This window comes from Pleurodeles waltl, chromosome 2_2 (genome assembly GCF_031143425.1).
Source record: "Pleurodeles waltl isolate 20211129_DDA chromosome 2_2, aPleWal1.hap1.20221129, whole genome shotgun sequence".
Taxonomy (NCBI): domain Eukaryota; kingdom Metazoa; phylum Chordata; class Amphibia; order Caudata; family Salamandridae; genus Pleurodeles; species Pleurodeles waltl.
The window spans coordinates 1,013,319,154-1,013,346,407 of NC_090439.1; the positions used below are offsets into that span (position 1 = coordinate 1,013,319,154).

At 43.6% G+C, this 27,254-nt stretch overlaps 1 protein-coding gene across 6 annotated transcripts in view; it reads right to left on the reverse strand.

Annotated features, from left to right (window-relative positions):
* ASAP1 (ArfGAP with SH3 domain, ankyrin repeat and PH domain 1) overlaps positions 1-27,254 on the reverse strand; it is a 1,537,410-nt gene that overhangs the window by 895,893 nt on the left and 614,263 nt on the right. The window lies entirely within an intron of this gene.

The following is a 27,254-nucleotide window of genomic DNA, read 5'->3' on the forward strand; positions in this document are numbered from 1 at the left end:
TGTAGTTCCACATTATGAACTGCAGCAGCCCTCGCTATCACCTACTGGCAAGAGGTGGCACCTTCAGGAGGAGAAGGGCACGCAGAATAAAGTTTAGGATCTGTGTCAGCAAGGGGACTGGTGTCAAAGGAGTCACAGGGGTCATCTCCTTGTGGCCCCCTCTTACCCACCAGTATCTGACTGTGAAGGGCCCCTGTGAAGAAAGATCCAGTATCTCTCCTGTAGGAGATGGAGGTGCAGGAGAAAGTGCAAGTGGTGGAGGTGGAATTGGTAAGGGATGTGGAAGGGGTGGAGGGCTGGTAGCCTTGTCCATAGTCTTCCTTTTAGAAGGGATTGGCATGTTCAAAATCTCTTCGAAAATAACGTTCCTTTTAGGTGGATGGAGGAGAGGAAGCTTTGGCCAGGATTCATCATGTATCAGCCTGGATCTGACTTTTCTTCTAGCGTGAGTCTAATTTTTTATGTAACTTGTGCAGGATTGATTCCACCTGTGGTTCAGGAACAGGCGTGGAGCTCTGTTTTGATGTATTTGGCTCCGAAGTTTTGGTCTTCGAGGTGGAAGGTGAGCTCAGCGTTGAGGTGGTTGATGTTGACTGGTGGCTTGGTACCGAAGGTCGAGAAGGTGCTGATTGCTGGTCTCGGTCTGATGAAATCAAAGCAGATAGTCTCAGCTTTTTCAGTGCCTACCCTAGGCTGACAACATAGCAGCCTGGGGACCTCAGATTCTGTGACCAGAACTGCCAAATGCTTTTGGCCGGATTGCTCTAGTGGATAGGGTGAGGGGGGTTATCTAGAGCAGGAGGGTGTGCGCCGAGTTGGTGTAATGTACTCCATTTCAAAGTAAACCTCAAGCTCGAAGCCTGAACTTTCACTGATGGAGAAGGGCTCCTCCTTTTCAACCGATGGCAGCTACTGGGCATGTCATCTGTGGCTCTGTAGTACATCTCATGACTACGTGCTCTACGATCCCAAAGGCTCTTTTTGGAGTGGTATGATTTGCACGTGTTGCAGTCCACTTTGTTGTGCTTGAGGGACAAGCACAAGTTGCAAACCAAGTGTTAATCAGTGCAGAGGTACTTAGTGTGGCAACATGGGCAGTACCTAAAAGGCATGCATCCCATCGCCAGTTTGGCTTTGTTGGGAACCGAAGGGTCTGAGGTCTAAAGGAATATAATCGGCGAGGATTTAGGTTGATACGTTGATGGGAAAAGGCAAATGGACAATACCGATGGAAGGGACTGGATGTGGATCCGAAGATCGAACCGTGACAGAGTAGAAAACAGAGCATAAGCACACATCCGAACCAGACAGCAGAAAGAAATCAATCTAACGATGGAGTTAATGCCCATGTGCATTATCACCGAGAGGAGGAGTCACTCTCCCTTGTGACTCAAAAGACTTCTTCAAAGAAAAACAACTTGAACAACTCCTGACCCAACACTAGACGGCAGGAGTATGCAGTGCATGTGTATCTACAGACACACATCCCTCAAACCATTATTTTGGTAGCTAATATGGTCCATTTCGTTTTGTATGAGATAGCACTACTCTACACATCACCATGGCATTTCAATCTGTGTCCTGAGTGGTGCAGGTGTCCAACCTAAATGTCTAAGTGCACTAAAGGAGGTAACAGTTTTAAGTGTCCACAAGTTGGACACTAGAACATAGGGGGGATAAAGAAGAGCATTGAATACTGCTAAGGTAGTAATTCAACCAGGGACAGATCTCTACGTAGAAAGTGGATACTCTATTCAGAACGAAGAAAGGTACTTAGAAATTAGTCAAAAATTGAAACAGCATGCAGCATCTGCTGCATTGTAAACAAATCTAAAGATGAAAATCTCCATGTAGCAGGGCATAATGCAAGCATTCTGTTTTCAGGTAGGATGAAAATGCTGTGTTATGCGCTAGGGTCACTATGAGGTAGCACATCAGGTTGGGTGAGACAGATAATGCCTTACGCTCTTCTACTTTGAAACTGTAAGTAGACAAAAACCTTTCCAAATGTCTTGCTAGAAGAAGGGAATAGGATTAAGACCAAGCTCTTCTTGCCAACAGACAGAAGACCAAATAAATGAGAAGGTCTAAAATTTACTATGAGTGTGACTGGAAACACCAAGGAAAATGGACAGCTAAAGTTATTTTCACCACACCCACCCTAACATACCCAAAATACAGTTATTTCCTTTTCAGCCTTGATGTAGGCAAGTTATTGTTCCAAAGGTGACAATAAGCATAGCTGCCTAATTTCAAGCAACTGATCGCAACCACAATAAACGGTAGGTCAGCCTGCTAACTTGGAAGTGTTGGTTCAAAGGCCACTAGTGATCACAATCATTTACATTCACTCATAATCCACCGACCCTTTTTTGCATGTTTGTAGGCTTAGCAGTGAGCATTTTCTGGAGTAAAGAGGGTCTTTCCACCAATGGGATGTGTGCTCCCATCCCTCTTGGGCTTTCAATATTGATTATCTGACCCTAGAGACCACAATGGAAAAATGTTCTTGAGTGAAAGTTGAATAAAAACTGTAATGGCAGAAAATCTTAGTGCTCTTTCAGCAAATCTGAAAATATGCATTCACTTCATTTTGCTAAGTCACTGTGTTTTATTTCCTAAGCAATTCTGAAAATTGTCAACAGTTCTACACCAAACCACAGGCATGATCTATTCAGGACCGAGCTAGCATTTGTGTCAATCCATCCCATCCAGCAGTTTATCCCTGCATTGGGGAGCAAATGTATATTCATGGTTTTGTGCAAGCGCCTATATAGTGTAGTGGCCTATTCCATGGCCAGCTAATTTCTCCATGTCCTTTTATATCTGAAATGACCTCCATGGAATTTAGAACAATACAGACGAAATGGATAAGCTAAAACGGGTCACATGTTTTTAAAGAAAGGAAAACGCGTTGCTATTCTGAAGGACAAAGGCCTCAACCATAATTATAGAAGGACCAATGTAACTCGATTTTTAAATATTTAAGTAAACCTACACACAGAGTCATATTTTAACATTTTGAAGAACAAGTTACTAACCTTTGGTAACAAATTATTTGGTAGAGACTATCTAGCGGCAGATTCCTTACCTTAGAATTTCCTGGCATTAGCTTGGAATCTGGAATTTTTTGCTGAGCAGTACCCTGCGCGTGCCATTGGGTGGCGTAGTTCGGATCCACCTGGCGTCTTTGACATTGTCTGTGACGTCACGGTCGCCTACAAAGTCACCACCCCAGGGCACATACGTCAGTTCTTTTTCCCATGAACTTCCACACCAGAAGCGCAGAGTCATGTATAGGGCCAACAGTTCGTCTGTGCAAAAATGAGGGCTCTGAAAGGGATAAAACCTAACTCTATTAGACATATCTGCAGATCGGGTAGGAATGGGTTGGTTTAAGTAATCTGCAGCTAGATAGAGTCTCTACCAGATAATGCGTTACTGAAGGTAAGTAACTTGTTCATTCAATAGAGACTTCTAGCTGCAGATTCCTTACCTTAGAATAGATACCCAAGCCATAATCTCCTCGCGGTGGGCTGCAGATAAAGCTTCTCACACTAGAAAGTCCTGAAGGACCGAACGGGCTAAGTGTCCGTCTTTCCGGACCGGATTGTCCAGGCAGTAGTGTTTTTCAAACGTTTGCAAGGATGCCCACGTTGCTCCCTAACGATATCCAGGACTGGAACACCACGTGTTAGTGCACTGGTAGCAGCCTTACCCCTGGTGGAATGAGCCCTCAAGAGGCTGCTTTTTGGCCATTGTGTAGCACAAATTAATGCAGAGAACCACCCAGTGCAAAATGGTTCGCTTCTGCGCTGCCCGACCCTTCCTTGCTCCCACGTACTCCACTAAGAGTTGGCCATCCACACAGAACCTTTTTGTGCGGTCAGGGTAGAACGACAACGCTCTTTTTGTCTCCAGTCGGTGGAGTTGCTCCTCTTCCTTAAAGGGGTGGAGCAAAGAAGGTAGGCAGGGTGATATTCCAACCCAGATGAAATGGGGTCACCACTTGGGGAAGGAAAGAGGCACGTGTTCTGAGAACCACCTTGTTTGGAAACATAGTGAGATATAGTGGCTCAGATGAAAGAGCTTGCATCTCATTCCTCCTCCTGGCAGACGGTATTGCCATTAAGAAGGCTGTCTTGATGGTGAGCAGCCAGAGGGGATAGTTGTGTAAAGGCTCGAAGGGAGCACACATGAGAAATGAGAGGACAAGATTTAAGTCCCATTGGTGCATAACAAAAGGTGTAGGTGGAAAAATATGTAAGTAAATGCCCTCTACGAAATTTATGCACAATAGGAAACTTGAAAAGTGAAGGCTGATAAGGCAGCCGAAGGAACGTCGATAAGGCAGAAAGATAGCCCTTCAGAGTACCCAAAGCAGAACCCTGCTGGGCAAGGAATAGTATAAAGAGAAAGATATCAGGAAAAGAAGCAGAAAGCGGATCAATAGGTCTTTCTGCACAATAATATACAAAACATTTCCAACAGCAGGCATATACCATTTTAGTGGAGGGATGTCTGGCTGCCAAAATACATTTTCAGACTTCGATAGGAAGGTCAAAAGCCATTAACTGCCGCTGCTCAATCTCCACGCATGAAGGCGTAGAGTTGACAGGTTTGGGTGGAGCACCTTCCCCTGCTGCTGCGACAGAAGATCTATCCAAAGGGGGAACCTGATCGGAGGATCAATGCTCATTTTCAGAAGCTCAGGATATAAAACTCTTCGTGCCCAGTCCAGAGCTACTAGGATTGCTTGGGCCCGGTCGTTCTTGATCTTCTTGAGAACTCAGGGCAGAAGTGGTATGGGCAGAAAGGCATATAGGAGGCCTGAACTCGACTCGCGATGAAAAGCGTTGCTGAGCGATTGCGGCCTTCTAAACTTCAACATGCAATACTGCTGACTTTGCGCGTTCTCTGTGGAGGCAAACAGATCTAACCAAGGCTCTCCCCACAGCTGAAAGAGTCCTTTTGTGATACGCTAGGCATCAACGGCTGAGTTAGTCCACCCTGCATTCAGAGAACCTGCCATGTGTTGAACCACCAGGGTTATGCCCTACTGTTTCAGCCATGTCCAGAGACGCAGGGCCTCTTACAAAGGGTCCATGTTGCAGTACCACATTGTGGTAGTGTTGTCCATGAACACCTGCACCATCTTCCATTTTACAACAGGAAGAAATGCTTTCAATGCCAGTCAGATTGCCTGGAGCTCCAATAAGCTGATATGGAGTCCGGATTCCGTCAGAGACCAGAGGAGTCTTATCTTCACCTCTCCCAGATGGCCGCCCCATCTCAGAAGTTACACATCTGTCACTTCTGTGAGATCTGGGTGGGGAAGGGAGAGGAGTCTGCCTCTGACCCAATCGCAGTTCACTAACCACCACTGCAGGTCTTTTGCAGTTCCCTCTGAGATCTGAACTGTGTCGGTGAAATTCCCCTGATGCTGTGCCCACTGGATCTTCAGGTCTCACTGCAGAGCCCTCACATGCCAATCTGGCATGTCTGACTAACAAGATGCAGGAAGCCATGAGGCCCAGCAGCCTCAGAGTCTGTCTCACCGAAATCCAGGATAGAGGCCAAAACATCGGTATCGTAATCTGAATATCCTGGACTCGCTGCTCTGGAAAATAAGCCCGAAATTACACTGTATCCAGAACAGCCCAGATAAAAGGGAGTTTCTGAGAGAGTCAGGTGTGAATTCAGCACGTTTATAGTGAACTCCAGCAAATGCATGAAGTCTGCTGTACTCTGGAGGTGGGTGACGAGAGCCTGGGGCGTAGGAGCCTTCAACAGCCAGTCGCTGAGGTAGGGGAAGACTGAAATCGTCAACCTGCGTAGATAAGCTGCTACCACTGCCATCACTTTTGTGATCACCTGAGGGGCACTGGTGAGACCAAAGGGAAACACAGTAAACAAAGTGCTCGTGGTCCACCTTGAACCCCAAGTAACCCTGTGGGCAGGCAGGATGGGGATATGAAAATACGCATCCTGTAAGTCCAATGCTACCATCCAGTCTCCTTGGTCTAGGGCAGACAAGACCTGAGCAAGAGTGAGCATCTTGAATTTTTTCTTTTTGAGGAAGAGATTGATGTCACGCAAATCCAGAATGGGGCAAAGACCCTTGTTCCTTTTGGGAATCAGAAAGTAGCCGGAATGACAACCACTGCCAACTTCTGAAATCGGGACCCTTTATATGGCTCCCTTGGCCAAGAGAGCTGTAACTTCCTCTCGGAGCAAGATTAAGTGATCCTCCATCAGCTGCTCATTTAGTGGAGGCACAGAGGGAGGGAAAGACTGAAAAGTGAAGGAATAGCCCTTCTGTATTATCTGCAAGACCCATTTGTCTGATGTTATTGACCGCCAGTGAGGGAGATGAAATTGAATCCTCCCTCCAACTGGACCTGAGTGGTCTTGCAGAATTATACTAGGAGGACTTGAGCAGTGTGGAGGAGGGGGGCTGGGTGGTGGCCGACCTCTGTTTAGACCGTCTGGGTCTGAAAGTACCATGACCTCACCCTCGCACTGGATGTTGAGTTGAGGATGGTGGCTGATATGTGGGTGGCGCGGTACCACACCCCTTCCAAAGCCCTGAAAGGGGCGAAAGGCAGGCTGCCTTCAGCAGATGCCAAGAGACCCAAGGATCTGGCCAAAGCCCGAGTGTCCTTGAACCACTCAAGCGCCGAGTCTGCCTTTTCTCCAAATAGGCGCGAGCCATTGAAGGACATGTTCATAAGGTTTGCCTGGACATCCCCAGAAAAGCCAGACGTACGGAGCCAGACGTAGGCATGAGGTGTTTACAGAACTCAATGTCAGGCTGGAGGAAAAAATATATATATTTTTTTACCAAGCTGATATAGCCTCTTGGATTCCCTGTCCAGGGGAGTGGAAGGGAAGGCACCATGGGAAGTGGAGGCCTGGACCACCAAGCTCTCTGGGGCGGGGTCTTGTGTGAAAAAACTAGGAAAATTAGAAGCTGGTCGATGGCGGCGGCCGATTGTCCTATTTACAGGAGCCCCTGTACTGGGTTTGGACCACGTCCCAACAGGACATCAGTGAGGGCTTAGTTAAAGGGTAACATTGGTTCTGACGTGGAAACCCCTGGCTGAAGCACCTCAGTCAGGAGGTTAGTCCTGACTGCCACCGTAGGCAAATCCAGGTCCAAGACCTCAACTACCCGACACACCACCATAGCATATGAAACTCCCTCTTCCGTAGCCACAGTAGGAGGTGAGAGCATGCCAGTATCTGGAAACGTATCCAGTCCACTGGCCTCCACTAGTTTCTCATACCAATCCATATGCTCCAAACCATATTCTAAAGGATCCTGAGACCCCTCCCACTCCTCACCTGTGCCTGTCTCATTATAATAAGCCTCCGACACTGATCTGGCCCTAGTCGGCGCCATTGAAGTCGGAATCGGCATCGTACAATGTTGTTCCAGCTCATCAGGAATGAGGATGGGGCTCGCACTACTGGTGGGCTCTGGCAGAGCGTCGACGTCGGGAACAGCACGGAGGAGGTTGACTGTATGCACTCTGCATCATTCTGGGTCCGGTATGAGATCCAGGAGTCCCCAACGGCATGAGGCCAAAGCCACTGGCATAGAATCTGATGGAGCCCCTGCCAACCCCAAGGGGCCCGAAGGTGCCCCAGTTGGGGCAGCCCGCTCAAATATGAGGCGCATGGTGTCATAAAACTCTCTGAGCTGAGCAGGTGTTGCCTTGGCTCCTGGAAGGGAGGGTAGGGGGGAAGGATGGGTGAGGCTCAAAGTCGGCCCTGGCATCAGTTCCACTGAACAGCGCCTAGAACGTCGACTTTCCCGAGTCGCCTCATCAGCCGATGGGCATGGCAAAGTCGGAGTCCGCTTGGACTTCTTCTTTTTGTGCCTCTTCCCCGAGTGCCCAGAGGACCTTGCATGTGAAGAGGAGGACTTGGAGTTCATGGAGCAGTCCAGCAACCTCCTCCTCAATCAGGACCGTGACCTCCTAGGAGTCACGCCAACCAAATCGACTGCTGGGCTGCCATGAGCTTCAGACATCGTTCTCCGAGACCGAGAAAGCTGTTGGGGCTGTGGCCTGGCAGTCGGAACCTGACTGTCGAGACCTCAGAGACATACTTGATAGGGGCCCGTCACCAACATGGCGCAATGGCATGCACCACACGGCTTGAACCCCGTCTTTCTCGATGTCACCCTCACACAGACTTCAAAAATATTTGAGAAAAAGGTCAAAAAAAGGCCTGCCACAAAGTGCTGAGGGTAGCTCGAATCCAGACCTGCGCTTAACCAGCACCGAAGGAAAAGCACTGACATACTTGCACCGGGTGGTGGCTTTATAGGTGACCGTGGCATCCCAGACGACTCCAACGCCGCCACGAGGATCAGGACGGCATGCGCAGGGTCCTGCTCAGCAAAAAATTCTGGATTCCAAGCTGACTCCAGGAAATTCTAAGGTAAGGAATCTGTAGCTAGAAGACTATCAGAAACATCTTGCATAATTAGATCACCAATGCGCAAGCAGAGCTCGGTAAGCAAAAGAAAGCTGTAAGGTCAAAATTATGGGGAACTAACCAAAAAGCAGACAGTCAGAGAAAGTGTGGCTTAGAATGAGTGAGAATGGCAAAGAATGACGAAGGATTTGGAGTACGGGTACTGCTGTGGAATCAGAAGGCTCAGCCAGTAAATGGTTGCTTCAGTAGAGAGCCTTGGAACCTGTTAAAGGAATTTGGAGACAGACAACTGGGGAACATCTTATTCAAGGGCACAATCCTTTTTCTAAAGGTAAATAATGACGTCAATGTCCAAATAACTGAGAGTAATGTTTAGTTACACACCCATCTTGCAGGACAAAGTTAATGAAATAATTCCAAATCAAAATGTCCAATGCAATCAGAAGCATTTAACTTTTAGAGATTGCTATTCAGTGCAGGCTAACAATGCACTGAGTTCATTAGAAAAAAAACAAAGGTAATCCTGTTCTTCCTTTGTCTGCGTGTCTGACTGTGGGAAGCTGCTTTTAAAGGCATGCTTAAATCAATGTTTTGATCAGCATGTATAAGACTGTTAATAATCACTTTTGTCTTACAGAACAGCATATGGTAGAGAGTTCAGGAAGGATTTGTTGCTAAATCAGGATGCTAAATAGCTTGTTGAAAGTTTGTTCCACTCAGAATAGATTCTTTTCCTGATAGATATTAAATTCATTTGTCTATCACATCTCAGCCCAAGAGGACAGCCAAGGGGGTCTTCTCATATCTACAGGGTCAGCAATGATTATCACCTCAATGTCTAAGCCATCCATACTTTGCACAGGAAGGGAAAATTTCTTTATTCATAAGCATAGCTGTGCATCATAGGACTGCACACTGAAGTAACTAACACTTCAAAAGTGCTGCCCGTATGCTGAATCTTTCTTAAATAGGTTTACGTTTTTTATTTGATAGGTATAATAATTGTATACTGTTTGTGAACCTTATATTTATACACAAAACTGGACATGTATAAAAGAAATTCAACACAGCCTACTAACACAGGCAACTTATACCCAAGTCTGTATGTTTTATTTCGCAAACAAACCTAATCTCCAGTTTAAAAGCAATACTGCAACATAAAATTAGCTTTGTGGCATTGATGTAAAGACAGGAACAAATAGGGAATTGCAGCATGACTTGAAGACGACATGGAAAGTTGTCATAATATTGCTCCTTTTACGTGCATTCAAGGCAATTACCAGATGAGAATGCCATAATATATAATTGGTGTTGTGCAAATCTCTAATTTGGAACTTTATTAAATTCATATTTCATAAACAAAACAATTTTTGCAGAAATATTTGCAAACCAGGATCATTCCTCAGATGGGAAGGAGAGTGGGAACAGTGAGGAATCTACAGGTAGATCAGTGTCCACCAGAAAAGTTGTTACTGAAGGTAAGTAACTTTTTTATGTATAGTTTTACCTGCAAAGTCCGCACCTTTTGAATAAGCCCCAAGCAATACACCCTTGTAGAAGGTCCTAATGGCTGGTTAGACAAGGAAATCCTGTAGCACAGAACGTGTGGTCTGCACCTCATAATTCAAGCAATAAAACTTGGTAAAAGTGTGGAGAGGGTTATATGTCGGAACGACGAATGCTCAAACCACCCATGCCTGAACAACGAGGTCGGAACAACGACCTCGTTGTTACCACTAATGCCTTTACCACGAATGCCTTAACAACGATTTTTTGTTGTTAAGGCATTCCTGGTAAAGGCATTAGTGAACGGCATGCATGGTTCCAGCATGTGTCCCCCTTGGCCCCCCCACCCCTAAAAATGACCACAAACCCCCCACAACCACCCCAACCCCCCACTCCCAAAATTACCGCAACCCCAACCCCCCTCCCCTAAAACCTAAAGCACCCTAACCCCCACCTCACCCCTAAAACCTAAACCCTGACCCCCCGCCCCTAAACCTTAATCACCCCGAGCCCCACACCCCTGACCCTAAAACTAAAAATACCATGACTCCCCACCGCCACCCCTAAAACTAAAAATACCCGCCCCCCCTGCCCTTAAAACAGCCCCAGTCCCCGCCCAACTTACCTCCTCCTTGATCGCGTCGTCCTCCTCAGCCGACTCTATTCTTCTGTGCCTGAACCACGCATGTAGGGTTAAGGCCCTGAACAAGGAAGTTGTGGAAAACGAAAGCGTTGTTCCGCTTTTGTTTTCCACTACTTCGTTGTTCAGGACTCGTTGTTCGGGATGCTTCCCTGTGGAGAGATGCCCAAGTCGCTGCTTTACAGATCAATTCAATAGCAACACCACTTGCAAGCGGAGATGTAGATGATTGAAGCACTGGTAGAATGGGCCTGAATGCCCTGTGGACACTTCTTCTGTGCAAGATCATAGCACATCTTTGTGCAAAGAATGATCCACCAACACCACATCTGCTTCTGGGACACCTTGCCTTTCCTGCTTCTAGCATAAACTACAAAGAGTTGGCTGTCGGAGCTGATCTGACAGGAATGGTCTATGTAAAAACTGACCACTCTCCCAGGACCCATTTAGTGTAGCTGCTTTTCCTTTGTAGGATATGGCAAAGGTAAGAAGGAGAAAGGGTAATGGACTGCCCCAACTGAAAAAGGATCACCACCTTGATCAGGAAAGCAGCTCTGGTTCAAGAATCAATTTGATAAGGACAAATATAGTAAAGGGGAGACAGATGCTCAGCTTGCAACTTACTAACCCATCTTGCCAACGTGACAACAAAAACACAGTTTTGAGCACTAACTTGCAACTGTGAAGGCTTCCACAAGGGACCCCCATCTAAAACATCAGTATTAGATGCAAGTCCACTGAGGCATGACAAAAGGTGTTGGTGATTATAAATCTGTTAGCGATTTAAAAACCTCATCAAAATGGGAGATTTGAAGGAGGGCGGCTCATATGGAAGGCAGCGGAACGTAGATAAGGCCATTAGGTGGCCTTCAATTGTGCAACCCTGCTGGGCCAGCAAAGGTGTAAAAAAGAGGATCTCAAATTGGTGGGCCCATAAATGATCCCCCCCACAAAATGCAAATACTTCCTGTGAGACTATATTTTAAAGTGAAAATATGCATCCTATAAGTCAACATACAAGGGCCAAGTTACCCTTCTCCCCAAAAGGTTTTGCACCATCAGAGCATAAATTCATTATTAATGTTGCATATGTAAGAAAAGAAAATAACAGGCAAATGCAACCAGCCGTAAAATGGAGAAAAACTGAGGCACCTATGGCCAGTGCAACAGAGTCAACAGCATCCAAGCCTGCCTTTGTCACATTTCAGGAGATATCACCTTAGTAAATTTATCCTTAGGAAAGTACCCTCTTTCTTGGTTACCCCCATTTTCTGTCTGTTGTCAGTGTGTTTAACTATGTTCACTACGATCCTGCTAACCAGGACCGGAGTGATTATGCTCTCTCCCTTCTAACTAACATTTTCACCCCACATTTGGCATACTGGTACCCCCATGAAAATCTCTAGTATATGCTACATAGGTACCCAGGTCATTGGGGTACCAGGCGATCCCTATGGGCTGCAGCATGTATTATGCCACCCATAGGGAGCCCATGCAAAGTGTTCTGCAGGCATGCCATTGCAGCCTGCATGAAAGGGTCCATTCACCCTTTTTCACTACCAGGTCACTTTAAGTCACCCCCGTGGCAGGCCCTCCTAGCCCAGAGGGTAGGGTGCAAATACCTGTGTGTGAGGGCACCCCTGCACTAGCAGATGTGCCCCCACGAACTCCAGATTCATTTTCCTGAACTTCATGAGTGCGGGGACGCCATTTTATGAGTGTACTGAACATAGGTCACAACCTATGTCCAGCTACATAATGGTAACTCCGAACCTAGGCATGTTTGGTATCAACATGTCAGAGTACCCAGAGTGGGGAGTGGGGTTGATGGGGCTCTGGAAGGTTTGGCTCTGATGAAGGCACTGGCATTGGTGGAGCCAGATCCAAGAGAGCACTGCCCTCAATTCTGAAACTGAAAATTACCCACGTGGCGGGGAGGGCAAAGGAGGCTTACCTAGCAGAGAAGCACAACCTTGTTTATTGTGCTTCTTAGATCTCAATGACATTGATGAAAAATTCGAAAGAAACTCTGTCCCTTGAATGATGTTGACTCTGACAATCATCCAGAGCCCCAGCCACGAGGAACTTGGCCTTCTTTATGGCCTTAGAGCGCATAATAAGGAAGGTGCAAGTGAAAATAAGAATTGTGATCTGATCCCAAGCACCACAGACAGATGGAGTGAGGGTGTGTGATGGGCATTTGTCCATCACAATCCTGTCACGAGTTTAAACACCAAATGCTGAGAGGGAGACATCCGTAGCAGAGAGATCGAGAGAGAGATGTCAGGATGAGGCATTGGTACATTACTGTTCCAGTGATGGCACAGTGGCATAGTTTCTGGCACCAGAGTGGAGCTGGCATCCTCTACCAGCATGGGAGAGCTATTCAAAATTTCCAGGTTTAATGTGACGTATGGGATACTGAAGATGTGAGGATTCTGCACATAGTACTATCCATAAGAACCAGAGTTACACATATAAATAGTTCCTTCTGCATCACAAGATCTTCATTGATAGAAATAACTGAAGCCAGTTTCCTCAAATTTGTGCAAAATAGCTATATGATTGTACCAAAAATGTAAATCTAGGAGTTAACATCCAAAATCTATGCACACACTCGTACTTATTTCTACTTTGGCGTCAAAGACTAGGAAGTAGTGCCTGGTTAATTAACAGGTTGTGATGGGTGCACTTTGCAAATGTCAGCACTGATATATTTCTTTATAAAATGGCAGTAAGGTGCTTTACCCTCTCAGATAGACCTACCAGTTTACCTGGCAATAATCTTTTCATTGAGTAATAACATAGTATAATCAATGCATTATGCAATCCATCTGGAGATGGACTGTTTAATGTAGCAATGCCAGTCCTAATGGGACAATACCTTTCAAGGTGTTGATTAGCTTTTCTAATATTCATAGCCCGGTGAAGGGAGAACCTGAGGACTAGCTGGACATTTAGCCTATGTAGTGATATCTCTGTCAGAGCGATTAGGTTCTAAACAAAATAAAAAAATAAAATGACCAAAGCAGTCTGGTAAGGAAGGAAGTGGGATCATTTTGTGATCACTTTGTGAAGAAAACAAGTCCTCTTAAGTATTCAACTGGGAAGAATAAAAGTAGCAGGTGTGTCAAGCACCTCAAATATCACAGGATCCCAAAGCAAACGTACATCAACTATTAATGCTAGGACTCAAAGATTTAACTTGATGTCCTGGAATGTGACAGAAATGAGAAACCCTAATAAAGACTATACACATGTAATAAAGGAAGGGAGAGGATATAGCTTTTCTACAACAAATGCATCTCATTGGGTTCAAGCTTGAGAAACTAAGGCGTAGATTGGCAAATATTTAGTACCACACAAGCAATTCCATTTGCATCAATCAGACATATAAGAAAAGAAGAGAGAAAGCATACTATTCTAGAGGACCAACTGGATGGGCATTTATTAAGGTTTGTGAATGGGTACGTACCAAATACTGTATAACCTGACTTGTTGGCCAGACTCACTTTCCAGCACTCAGAATGTGTTACAATATAGGGTGGTGACTTTAGACGTGTCCCGGACATCCAGAAGGACAGATCACTGTCAACTCTTCCTGGAACTCAGGCAGCTCATCCATCTGCAAAACGTACTTGTTAGTTGTCTAATTTGGGGCTTGCTGACATTTGGCACACAGTGCAGTCGTAAGAGAGAATGTACTCATTGCACACATGTGTAAGAGAATTTACTTATTTTTATGTGACCTAAGTCATCAGGGTAGAATTTTCCACTCAAAATATTTAAGTGAAAACTATTTCAGATATTGAAGTCCCGTTAAAAATTGGTGAGAGAATAGGACATATTTATTATCAGAATCCCTAAGTAGCATCTAAAACCGACAGCACTATTATATGCTCTGTACAGAAACACCCTTAAAACTGCAATTGCTCAGTTTTTCAACAATGAGGGGGCAGAAGAGCTAACACTGTGTGGGGAGCTTTAAAAGTATCAGTAAGGGGCATCTACCTGATGGTGACCTATGGAGTGAGAAAGGTGCTTGAAAGAAAAATAGTGAAAAATCTTTATGAACTTACTGGTCATGCACCTAGCCAATGTCATACACATCCTAGTGCATGAGGAACAAAACAGCTTCATGCCTGTCATAGGTACTAGGCACTATCTCCGCCAACTGCACGTTGCACTAGCCCATGCAGACAAATTAATGAAAGACAGTGTTGTCATGTAGGTCAACAGAGAACGGGCCTTTGAAAGAGGGCAATGGCCCTTCTTCATGGTTGGAGTATTGTCCAGTCCTTTTTCCTTTAAGACATGCACGCACCAGGGATACCCACTTTTACCCCAACTATCTGCCAAGTAATGGAGCTGTTAGCAGAATAAATATGAAATGACTCATAGGTTCAGGGTTTTGCGGGCCTGGAGGTCATGAAGAGAAAGTCTCCATCCAAGCTGACAACATGCTTCTCTATGTCCAGCAGCCCCATCTCTCAATCCCCCCATCTCATGGAGATCTTATGGGTTTACAGATATGCATCCAGGCTGAGAGTGAATTGGGTCCACATTGGCACCAGCTAGGGGTGAGTTTTCCATGGGTGGGGTGGAGGTTGAGCGTAGTGACAAACCACTTCCGGTATTTAGGTATGACAACAGCACTCCTTGGAACATAGTTGGGATCTAAACATCGTGCCATTTCTCAACAAGGACAAAAACTAAATCAAAGTGTGGTCATTATTGCTGCTCTCTATTGCCAGACATGGGGCTCTTTTCAAAAAGATTTCCCCTCCCTGCTTCAGTTGCGTACTGCGCCACTACCGTCATGCACTCCTTCCCTTGTTCTTTAATAAACTCCAATCTAGTATCAACACTTATTTGTGCACGGAAGATTCCCTGAGTGTCCTTTGCGAAATGCAGAGAATCACTGTACAACTCTAGCTTGGTCTGGGCGGATGTTAGGCTATATTATTAGGCGTCATAGATTTTTTTGATCAATGACTGGCCACATGGGGACAGATACAACCCCACCTATAAATTGGTGCTCATCAAGGGCCCAAGTGTTCTAAACCTACCCCATTCTCTGCCCTCCATATCCAGGCTGATTCTTCGTTGCCAGTATGCGTCACTTAAACATATTAAATGGTGACCAAACTTAAGAGCTATGACTTACCCTCAGCAGGGCAAGTGGCTTTTGTAGGCTGCAAGATTTCCGGGATTGTCGAAGTGGGATCTGATTGGTATATTCACCTTAGGGATGTCTGGAAGGGTAGCTGCATTAAAACATTTGAGGTCTTGGTAGTGCGATTCCGATTGTATGAAACAGTTTTACTGATATTTACAGTTGAGATACAGCTTAGCACCCTCCCAAGACAGACCCACTGGGTTGCCAAATCATAGCTCTTTTGAAGCCCAGATGGTGTTAGCTTGGTAAAGGGGGTATTTTGTGGCTGTATAAAACAATTGTACACAATTCACCTGACCAACTTGCCTAACTCAGGGTGGAGTGTGAGGCGGAACTGGGGAAACTGGAGTAAACGGAGTGGTACCAAGCCAAGATGGCCTAGGAGTGTTGATCATCTAATTCAAATACCTTAATCGCTAGTACTATGCTCCGGTAAGGCTGTAGCACATGGGTAGGGCTATCTGCCCAAACTGCCTCAGCAGTGGAGCATTGCCCAGTACATTCTATCCCCATGGTATTGGGGGTTCCAACATCTCAATGGTACTGTCTCTCCATATTCAGAAAGTTGTGGAGTGTCTTGGGCAGGCCTTAAGTCCTAGACCCAAATGCTGTTCTCTTTGGAATAATGAATGATTTCAGCGCTTTGCGCAGTGTCTGCACCCCAGGGGGCAATAGAATATATAATAACGAAGAGAGACCTAGCATGCCATTAGCCCGACAGAGATCCCTCCTACTCTTGCAGAATGGACCAGGAGAATGAACTACTGCTCCATAATGGAAGCACTGATATAAAAAAAAATAGAGGTGCAAGCAAGAAATAGGCCAAGATTTGGAATGCTGGCATGGGCTTACCTCTCGCTGGTCAACACCGATTTGGTGTCTGTTTACTACAGCACATTATGAGAGCTTAAATCTGTGAAGTTCATGCTGGTTGTGATTATTCCACAGTGAGCTAGTACCAGATATGAATAAGGTTTGTTTTGTATTGTATTTTTGTCTATATAAAAAAGCAAAAATCAACAAAGCAAGTTAAAAATAAAGAGAAAGATAATATCTCTCTAAAACACTTCAGTAACCGTGGAACGTGAAGCCATCAGTAGGCGTTGCAAAGACTCCATTGTTGACTAACACTAAGAAAAAGTATAGAGAATACCTCAAAAGGTGGGGACTACATTATAAAGCATACCTTCTCAATAACACATAATCAAAGCGACAAGGCTGTCAGAATACTAGCCTGGTTGATCACTGCATTGCAAACTGCCAACAATAACATCAATAATACATAAATAGACATGAAGGCACTGTGTGAATACTACTAGAATCTGTATGGGAAATCCAACATACAGAAAGTGGAGAGTGAAAGAACATACTTTCAAAATTAAAGGTTAAAGACACTAGATCCCGACCAGCGATTGCAGCTAGACTAGCCAATTACAGTAGAGGAAATTATACTTGATATTAAAGGCACAGCGATGGGAAAACCTCCAACAGCAATAGACTGCTGCAAGAACTTTAAGCTACATACAAAGATGATCTTGCACCTTGACTGCTGGAAGTATACATGACTTCCAAGGAGATGCAAATAATGTCCTGCGCTTCATAAAAAGCAATTATTATCATCCTACTGATGTTGGGAACTAAACCTTTGGGGTAGGCATCTATTGACCCTTGTCCATGTTAAGCATGGTCTATACATTTTTTGCCAAGTTGTTGACTGATGCTCTGTTTTCTTACCAGGGCTGTTTCATTCCTATCAGACAGGGTTCGTTCCTGGCAGAAATACACACAACATATGTTAATCAATCAATCAGGAGTTCCAAAGCGCGTTAAATCACCCGTGAGGGTCTCAATGCGCTGGAGTTGCTAGCTGCCTTGCGGTGCTCTTTTCATTCTAACAGTCATATCTTGAGTCATTTTCTGAATTACCAGAGCAATGCAGCATTTCTAAGGTGCAGGGGAAGGTAATTCCAGGCTTTGGCCGTCAGGTGAGAGAAAGAGAATCCTTCACTGTTGGATCAGCAGATCGGGGTTGTCTCCTAGGAACAGGGAGCGGGATCGTAGGTGTCTGGTCAGTTGGTGGAAGGTCATTCATTTGTTGATGTATGATGTTCCTTCATTGTGCAGGGCTCTGTATGCGTGGGTCAACTTCTTGGACTGGCATCTCTTCTGGACTGGGAACCAGTGTAGCTTCTTAAGGTGGAGGGTGATGTGAGTCTGTCTGGTAAGGACATGGATGAGTCTTGCTACTGAGTTTTGTATTGTCTGTGGTCACTTCAGGAAGCGTGCAGTGATTCCTATGTAAAGAGTGTTACTGATGTCCAGCCTGCTGGTGAAGAAGGCTTGAGTGACAGTCCTTCTGGTGTCAATTGGGAGCCACCAGAAGATCTTACAGAGCATGCATAGGGTGCAAAGCAAGCGGACGAGACTGAGTTTACCTGCTTCTGCATAGATAACGATGTCCAAGATGATGCTAAGTTTGTGGGTGTGGTCTGTCAGGTGGGGGAAGATCTGAGTACAGCAGGCCAACAAGTGTCGCCCCATAGGGAGATGATGTTTCCAAAGATTAGGCCTTCTCTCTTGTTTGTGTTGAGCTTGAGACCGTTTTCTTTCATTCAGTTGGCGATGTTCACCACAAGTGTTCTGGAAGTGGAGAGGTCTTCTGACAGTGAGGGGATGAGCAGGGTGTCGTCGATACTGTTGGGTCCATGCAATCTGAAAGGTGATCATGAACTGTTGAAGAGGGTGGGGCTGAGTGACGATCCTTGTGGGATGCCAGATGATGATCTTGGGTTCCAAAGTGAATGGCGGGAGACGGATTCTTTGGGTTTTTCCGGTGAGGTATGAGGCGATTCATTTGAGGGTGGCTCCTTGGATTGTGATTTGGTGAAGTCTGTTGATCAAGATGTGGTGGGAGACGGTGTCAAAGGCGGCTGACAGGTCCAGGAGGATGAGAGCTGCTAGTTCGCTGCAGTCTAGGAGGGCCCTGATGTCACTTGTGGCGGTGATTAGGGCTGTCTCATGCTGTGGTTGGCTTGGAATCCGTATTGAGAGGGGTCCAGGAGGTTGTAGTGTTCCAAGTGTTTTGTGAGTTGCTTGTTGATTGCCTTTTCAAGAACCCTCCCCAGAAAGGAGAGCAGGGAAAATGTCTGGTAGTTGTTTAGATCAGCTGGATCAGTGGATAGTTTCTTTCGGAGGGGCCTCACTTAAGCTTGTTTCCAGTCTTCATGGAAGGAGGCTGTGTTGACTATGTCACCTGGTTACCAACCCTTTGGTTGGAGGAGCACAACCTACAGTGTATGTGATTGACATGGAAGAGGCACTTGACACTTTCAATTGGAGCTTCTTACAGATTGTGAAGGAGGAACTGGGATTAGGTTTAGAGTTCTTTCAATTGGAGATTCTTACAGATTGTGAAGGAGGAACTGGGATTAGGTTTAGAGTTCACAGATTGAGTCCTGCTGTAGAGCAACTCAACAGCAACGGTCTACAATGGTAGGATCATGTTTGAGGCCTGGGAGTTACACAGGACAACTAAATAGAGCTGCCAACTATTTGCCATAGAATACAGTCCATGCTCGCCACAATAAGATGAGAAGATTACGGTGGAGGGGTAACATTTAATGGGTACATGTACACCCTCTCACTTTATGTGGATGGGGTTCTCATATACTTCAGTCAGACCTGGAGCTCAATCAAGCCTAAAAGCAATAAAAGTAAATCACTTTTCTTCGCCTTGAAGGCCCATTTACTAGACATTGATGTGAATCTCCCTGAACTCCTGTTACAATGGAATTTGCACATTTATAGATATTTGGGAATTCAATTATTGAAAGAAATCTTGGCAAATGTTGACGAGTACCTCGTAGTCCATCTAATTCGGGACCAAGATTGCAGAGCATAGCAAAATCGTTTTGGAAGTGATGCCTTGCTCTTACTAATACGAAGGAGGCCTATGCTCCTGAGCTTCTAATATGGATACATTCCAAGCAATGAACACTCAGCTCTGTGTTTGCCCAAAAGCAATGGGAGAAGGATAACATAGTAAAGTTGGGAAATATGTATCTCAACCAAACACTTTACATGTTTGAGGAACCAAGACACAACATGGAACTTACTGAAAGTCAGTTCCTGACATATGGAGCTCTGACAAGGCAGGTTCAGTTGATTTAGGAGCAGAACGAAACTAAACCTTTACACAACACCTTACAGACCGGATTGACACTACTTGGGAAAGAAACGTTATCACAGCCCTGTGGCATAGCCTTACATATCAATTTAGGCTAGATATTTCCACACTCAAGTGTCTGTGAGAATGAGATGTAGGTAGAAACAATACACTGTACGAATGGTCCAGAACAGTAAAGTACCCCCCTAAGGTGCTGTACACTTCGCAGTTCAAATTGATTCAATTTAAAATACTTCATAGAACATACTGAACCCCTAGTAAATTGAATGAAGTATATCCTACTGTATCTGACACATGCCCAAAATGCAGCCGACAGTCAGAGGCCATAACCCAAATGTTTTGCACTTTTACGGTGCTTGCTTCATTCTGGTATGTGGTTCACAGCTTGGTACGAGAATTACACTCCCACCCTCAAGGCAAATATCCCAGAAATGTATAAAAGAGTAAAGACAACAAAGATACAAAACAGGTTTGCAGCATTAGCATGGCTATTGGCCAAATGGTCAGCGCAGAAATTGGCCCATGGGTGGAATGCGTATCACTACATGGGATATAATCTTAACACTAAAAGCCAAATGGACAATAGACGTCCTGCAGTGTGTAATCCTCTTTTTATCAAAAGTTCAAAAAAGAGATATAGGCACTGCTGTGCAGCAGGGAAATAGGCCCATCCTTCCCAGCAATGAACACCTTGAGTATCTATATTCATACTGAGGTCAATTTTGGGTTACAAAAGCCCTTACCAGACTAACACCAATACCTGCCAGACAAATAATGTATGCTTGATGCCATTGCCTTATTGTAAAGTTATGTTTTGATCTTTTTAGTTGATGACTAGAATCTTAAAATGCTTTGCAGCAAATACTCCAAGATGCTACTTGGAGAATGTTGTTTGATGTAAAGCTGTAAGAAGCCATTAAAACATAACAAAAGAGTAAACCGTTTTTATCAATGGATTTTTTTTAATGACCTATACTGATTGAGCTTCTTCGAGGCAGAGGGATCTCAATATCATGCCACCTTGCTTGTTATTCAAGTAATACATTGTGGTTGTTCGAACCATATGAATTAGAACCGTTGTAATATAATTAATATTATTAATATAATATACTTAATATAACTTATTTAAATTTATATATTTATTAATCTTCTTATTAGTGGTATGGTAATTATTATTGTAGTATGTTCCTACTCCCCTTTTCCCCCAATGTGATTAGTACATTCCAGGAGTTGTGGAGCTCGTGTCAGAATGTTGAGGTGGGGCATTGCCTGTGAGAAAATGGAGCAGTAGAGATGGTAATAAAGGTTTCTTCTTGAAGGAGCTGTACGTTAGAGATTTCATCATATATACTTTTTAACACGAACACTCTTTATCAACGGAGATGGAACTAAAGTTAACATGATATTCTGCTTCCTACCACGACCATGCACCTTGAATAGTGAGTGAACCAAGAAAAGCCCCATGTTATGTCTCGTTTGTCCAAAAAGGAATCTCTTTTGCAATCAGTTTAGAGAATATGCTTCTCTTTAAGAATGAATTGTACTCGCTCAAGTAAAAGGATGAAACATGCAGATGTATTGCTTATAATTACACTTTAATGTTAAGCATTGTAAACACTGGACCCCGAGCACTCTGGGCTGCCATACTGAAAAAAGGCTCCTGAAATAACGTTTTTTCATTCATAACTCCTGAACGAATCAACAGATTTCACATTTTAAATAAAATGTTCAGCAGTCATTTCTCTACAGCTTCCTCTATATGTCACTTCCTGCTTTTTTCTCAGTCTTAATTTTTTCCCCTCCCTATACAAAGAGCTTTTTCTTCCATTAGCAGCTTTTTAAAGAGACACTTGTTGCTTCCAGGTGATACTCAGAAGAGTTAAGTAACACAGTGACTACAGAAAGGAATTACCCATACTCTATCACACTTCGGGTTCACTACCTGTCAAGTGCACGAAAAGCTGGCCTGTAGGCTGCGGAGTCAATTCTAACATCTCTGCCATACCAATAATGTTAATAATATGATTTGCCTGCACTGGATGCAATGCACAGTTTCTCACAGGTTAGGCTCTTTGCAAAGTATAAAGCCAACACTGCAATATAGTAGCAGCATGAAAATTCTTTTGTGTCAACTTCCTTCTGGGTGCAAGGTTCCTGTTGCTCTTTTGTGGTTACAGCACACGACTGAACGCCTTACTCTTTCCTCTTGTGTAACTGCAACGTTGCCATAGTATGTATAGAGAGGAGGTGAAAAAGCTCTAGTTCAGTTCTATTTCATCATGTCATACAAATTCACATTTTTTGGCAGCTCAACTCATCTGCAAGTTGCTTTACTTCTTTTAGCTTGCACACAGGACTTGAGGTTGCTTCTGGTGATAGCCATATCTATGTCATTTTATGTTATGCGTATTCACTAAAGATGCTGAAGTGTTATCTCAAACATTTCCCAGATGGTTTTATTCACTTAATGCAATCAAAAACAGTATTGTCCCTTATCTCTATAGTATTTAAAATCAACAGATCGGTACTGGCATATAAATAAGAATTATCCAATTCCTTTATGACAGCCGAATGTTAAGACTGAATGCAGAAACATTTGCTGCTTACTAGAAATTCTGTCCCTGTGAGAGCATCACTTGTTTTCCGCTTGTGTTTTTAATCTCAAAAGCCCATTCATCAACCTAGTTACTTCTGCTCCACACAATATTAATCTTAGTCGAGAATCAGGATTTTCCGTTAAGCCTATTGCTCCTCTATTGACTTTGATCGCTGCATCACTTTGCTTATGTGCTTCACCTAAAGGTAAGTTGCAAAACTGAGTTTTACTTTCAGTGAACTTTCCTTTCAAAAACAGTTCAAAGGTGTCTTTAAGAAGGGATATCATGTCCTGCATGCGAACAGTAACTTACATATTTATAATGATAATGTTTTGAAGAGCCTGGAACAGCCACTTATGTTTAGACCACACGTATGTGCAGACCAAGATTAACGTCATCTACAGCTCTATCGCAGGTCAATATATCAAGCTGTGTGGGGGAGGTAATGTTCTAAAGGTGAAAATGAGGATATTTTTCCTATTCAGACTTCATTCAAGCATTATCAGAATGGATGTCATCTTGGCCTCTACTCACTCTATAGCATTTGTGGTAAGCTTTACACCTATGTCTGTACAAGGAACAAGTTAAGTCACATGCTTGCAAGGTTTTCTTTACATAATCCCCTTTCAGGAAAGGGCCTGCTGTCCATTATGATGCAGTATTTTCTTCCTCAGGAGCTGTAGTCCAGCCACGGTTGTCTAACAAGTCTCCTGCACACTTTAAGAGTGACATTTTAATGTGAAACCCAACAACAATAACAATAATCCCCGAAAGTATTATGCCAGCTTCACAGTATTTCTCTCTTAAGTTTGTGCAGTGGTGGATCTCATCTAATCACATATATTTTTTTTCTTATCCAAAATGGCTACTGCACTTTTAATAATATCCATGGAATGACTGAGCACAGCAATTCTTGACTTATACAAATGGTTTCCTTTTGAGAATGCTAGGAGAGAGAAATCAAGTTCCATGGAATGATCTCTCTGCATTTGTTTTCCTGGGATTGTGACTGATCATCTAATTTGATGGTTGACACGCTCTGCCATTGTCACTTTACGTGAATTAAAGTTATTCTATCATTCAAATCTGGGCTAATTGTTCTACTAGAAACACCACTTTTGAACTTCTACATTGGCTTGGAAAATCCCCTCTCTTGAGATCCTGTGTCACAAGGGAACTCATCGCCAGCAATGGATTATTTATTATTGACTCTACTCTCTACGCCCCTGGGCAAGTGATAGTGTTCCAGCGAAACACTTGTTGGTCGGCTGTAATCTGGAATTTAAGAGAGAGAATTTATATTTAAGAGGTCTACTTTATATACAGAATGATTTGTTGGATAAAATCCTCAGGAACATCTAGGAACTAATTGACAGTACTTAAAATACTGTCACAGCTCTGTTTCAAAGGAAGGAACCCAATTATTAAAGAGAATGAAACTATAGCACTACCAAGTAAAAAGGACTACTGACTTTCGAATTCTACTCATGTACATCTTTTATAGACCTGGACCTGTTTAGGAACAATTACAATGATGTTTACTACGACAATTTTCATGTTTCTGACCTTCTTTTTGTGTTAAAATATTAAATAACAAACTTGTAATTTGCAGAACAATGGTGATTTTTGCTTTCCCCAAAATATTTAGTGTTGTTGTTTGGTGTAATACCCAACTATTACTGATAGCAGAAGGTCCTGTAAGGGGATGTGACCTATGCAGGACCACTGAGAAAGTGTTCTTTGTCACATTCTGTATACCCTTGTCTTTTCTAATCTTACCAGTGACTGACGTTATTAACTAAGTTTGTAAAGACACAAAATATTGGAAGGGTTACAGCACCAATATCAAGTACATAAACCACAGGTTGAGTTCTCAAGTTCACAGAGAAGCTTCAGGCCCTATTGTATGACCCTGATATGCAGACAGAAGTTAAGACGCCCACAAGTTCTCCAGATCTTGTTTTGAAAGGGAGTAATAGCTTAAAAATAACACAAATTGTGTCTGTTAGGCATGAACATGCTTATACCTTTGAAGGACTGATGCCGCTGCTTAAAGGTTTTGAAAGAGCTTAGTTGTGCTACAGCAAGACTTATTAATGATCCAAAAGTTGCCTCATTTTCTATTCTTGAGCTATATATAATCACAAATGTGAGTTAGGCGTGTGGAAGGAACAGAGTTTTCTTGGCATCATTCTCGGAATTAACCACAAAAGGGTGGTGGTGTAGGAAATCTTGGTACCATATGGCTGCTGCTGTGCCAATATCACTCATTCGGATTCATCATCAAGAGCACTCTTTTTCCTAAGACAGTGTCAGATATCTTCTTGTGACATCTACTACTATGCCTCCAGTTTAGGAAAACTGGCTAGAGTTTGTTTTAGCCTTGTCTAATCAACACTGGAAGAACTTCTTCCAAGCTATTAAATTCTTCTACAAAAAAACTGCTTGAGCACACAAAGTTTAAAACTGGGGCCTTTTTATTCTCATTGTAGAGTAGACTGAAGGAAAGCTAAACACTTTGTATAGGCACTCCTTAATATTTAATGCTGTGCATTATGTTTTTTAATCTCTGGCTTGTTTTCTCTTCACGATGCAAGCGTGTGACGCACCTTGCACAGTATACTGCATCTCTAGCAATAATGTTCTCTTGCTTCACTTGCCAATTACTCCTTCATCCTTCAGATTCAAAGCACAAGCACACGTGCTTACACAGTTATCCACTTTTACGGTTGGTGCAAGGCACAATGGGGTTTTCTGTATTTCAGGGTCATTATTATCATGGAAAAAATACATCTGTAATGACACAAGCGGAAGCATCTTTTCCACTTGTAAGTCAACCAACAGAAATGGGCATAAACTTTGCTTTCTGATATCTGTACATTATCAGACTTAGAAGCAAAGTCGTGTTTGTTCTTCCTCTAGTGCTCAGTGATAAACCTTTTTGATTGTAGCACAAGCTGCTCTTTCTCTGTGTCAAGCTGATGAAGGGTGGCCTTAATTCTATTGCCATCAATCTAGCAAGAGTCCGAAATTCTTCAAGTAAGTTACTTCCAATTTCTAGAGTCAGAAGGTTTTTCTCAATATATTCACATCTTGCAGCCACGTTTCTCTTAGCATAATCAGCAAAACACATGCATTTCTCAGTTTTAGATTTTTTGACAAAAAATAAATGTTTTCTATTCCATCCCTGATCTTCCTTGATGGTCAGGCACAACAAGTTTCTCTTCATAGCTTAATCCCATACATTTTCCAATTTCAAACAATTCTTACAGGCACTGGTCCCACTAATTTCACTGTTTCTGACCCTGGAGTCATGTTAAACATGTAACAAAACATTGCCTATCAACAGAGTGGCATGACCAGTATGCTGATCTCTAAATTGGCACCTTTATAGATGGAGAAAAGAGTTCAGTTCACAGAAAGGTGGTCTGATGGTTGGTGAGGAACCTGTAGTTAGACAGAATATTCACCAGAGAGATTGCAACTTAGGGTAATTAATTTGTTCTTCTGACGAATGTCTCTAAAAGCAGATTCCTCAGCTTGTATTGTGAAAGGATATCACAGCAGTAGCTCCCAAGCTGGTGGTTCTGTGAGGACCAACCAGGCCAAATGACCCCCTTGAAGGAACAAACTATCAAGACAGCAGTTCTGTGTGAATGTATGAACAAACACCCATGTAGCCGCATGACAAATGTTCACAGTAGGCACTCCACATCCAATACAGTTGATGGAGCTTTGGCTCTGGTGGAATAAACCCATAAGCCTTCTGGGGACCGCCTCTGAGTGTGTAGCAGATATTGATGCAGAGAACAATCCATCAAAAGGTGGCCTGTTTTTGCAATATATGCCCTTCATTGACCAGCAGAACCCTACTAACAGCTGGCCGTCCCCCAATGTTCTTTTATCTATACAAAAGCGTAATACTCTTTTAGGGTTTAAACGATGAAGTATCCTCCTTATATGCATGAGGTGGAGAAAAGAATGCTTGGAGACAGATAGTCGGGTCAACATGAAAAGCAGTAACCACCTTTGGCAAAAATTAGGCCCTGGTTCTCAACACCAACTTATCAGGGAAGAGCAATTGTGTAAGGTTGGGTAACAAAAAGAGCCTGCAGCTCGCTCACATGCCTAACCAATGTTGTAGTGATGAGGAAGACCGTTTTTCTGCATCAAAATTCTCAATGGACAGCTGTGCAGCATCTTAAAGAGGGTGCACATCAAAAACATAAGTACTAAATTCAAGTCCCACTAAGGCATCAAAAAGGGTTTTGATACAAATAAATGACTCAAAGCTTTCAAAAATGTCACCACAACAGGTGATTTAAATAAAAAAGGATGATCCACAAAAAAAAGCCAACAAATAAACTTTAGCAGTGCCCAAAGCAAGTTATTGCTGGGACAGTAATTAAGACATTCATCATTTAGAAGAATGCCCTTACAGAAAAGGTGGAAGAGCATGGATCAAAGCTCCCCAAACACATGGAAATTTTACAGGCTCTAGTAAGAAACCACATGCTGAACCACTGAAGCGAGAAACAGCTTCGGTATGGAGAGACTAAAATACAGAGAATGCACAAAACTGATGAGGCTCTTCATTGTGTCCTTCTGAAAAAGGGGCAAAATAGGAAATGTGCTTTGGACAGTTGGCTGTAGGTGGCTAGTGTATAGGGCTAGAGCACAAAAAAGGAGGCACCAGTG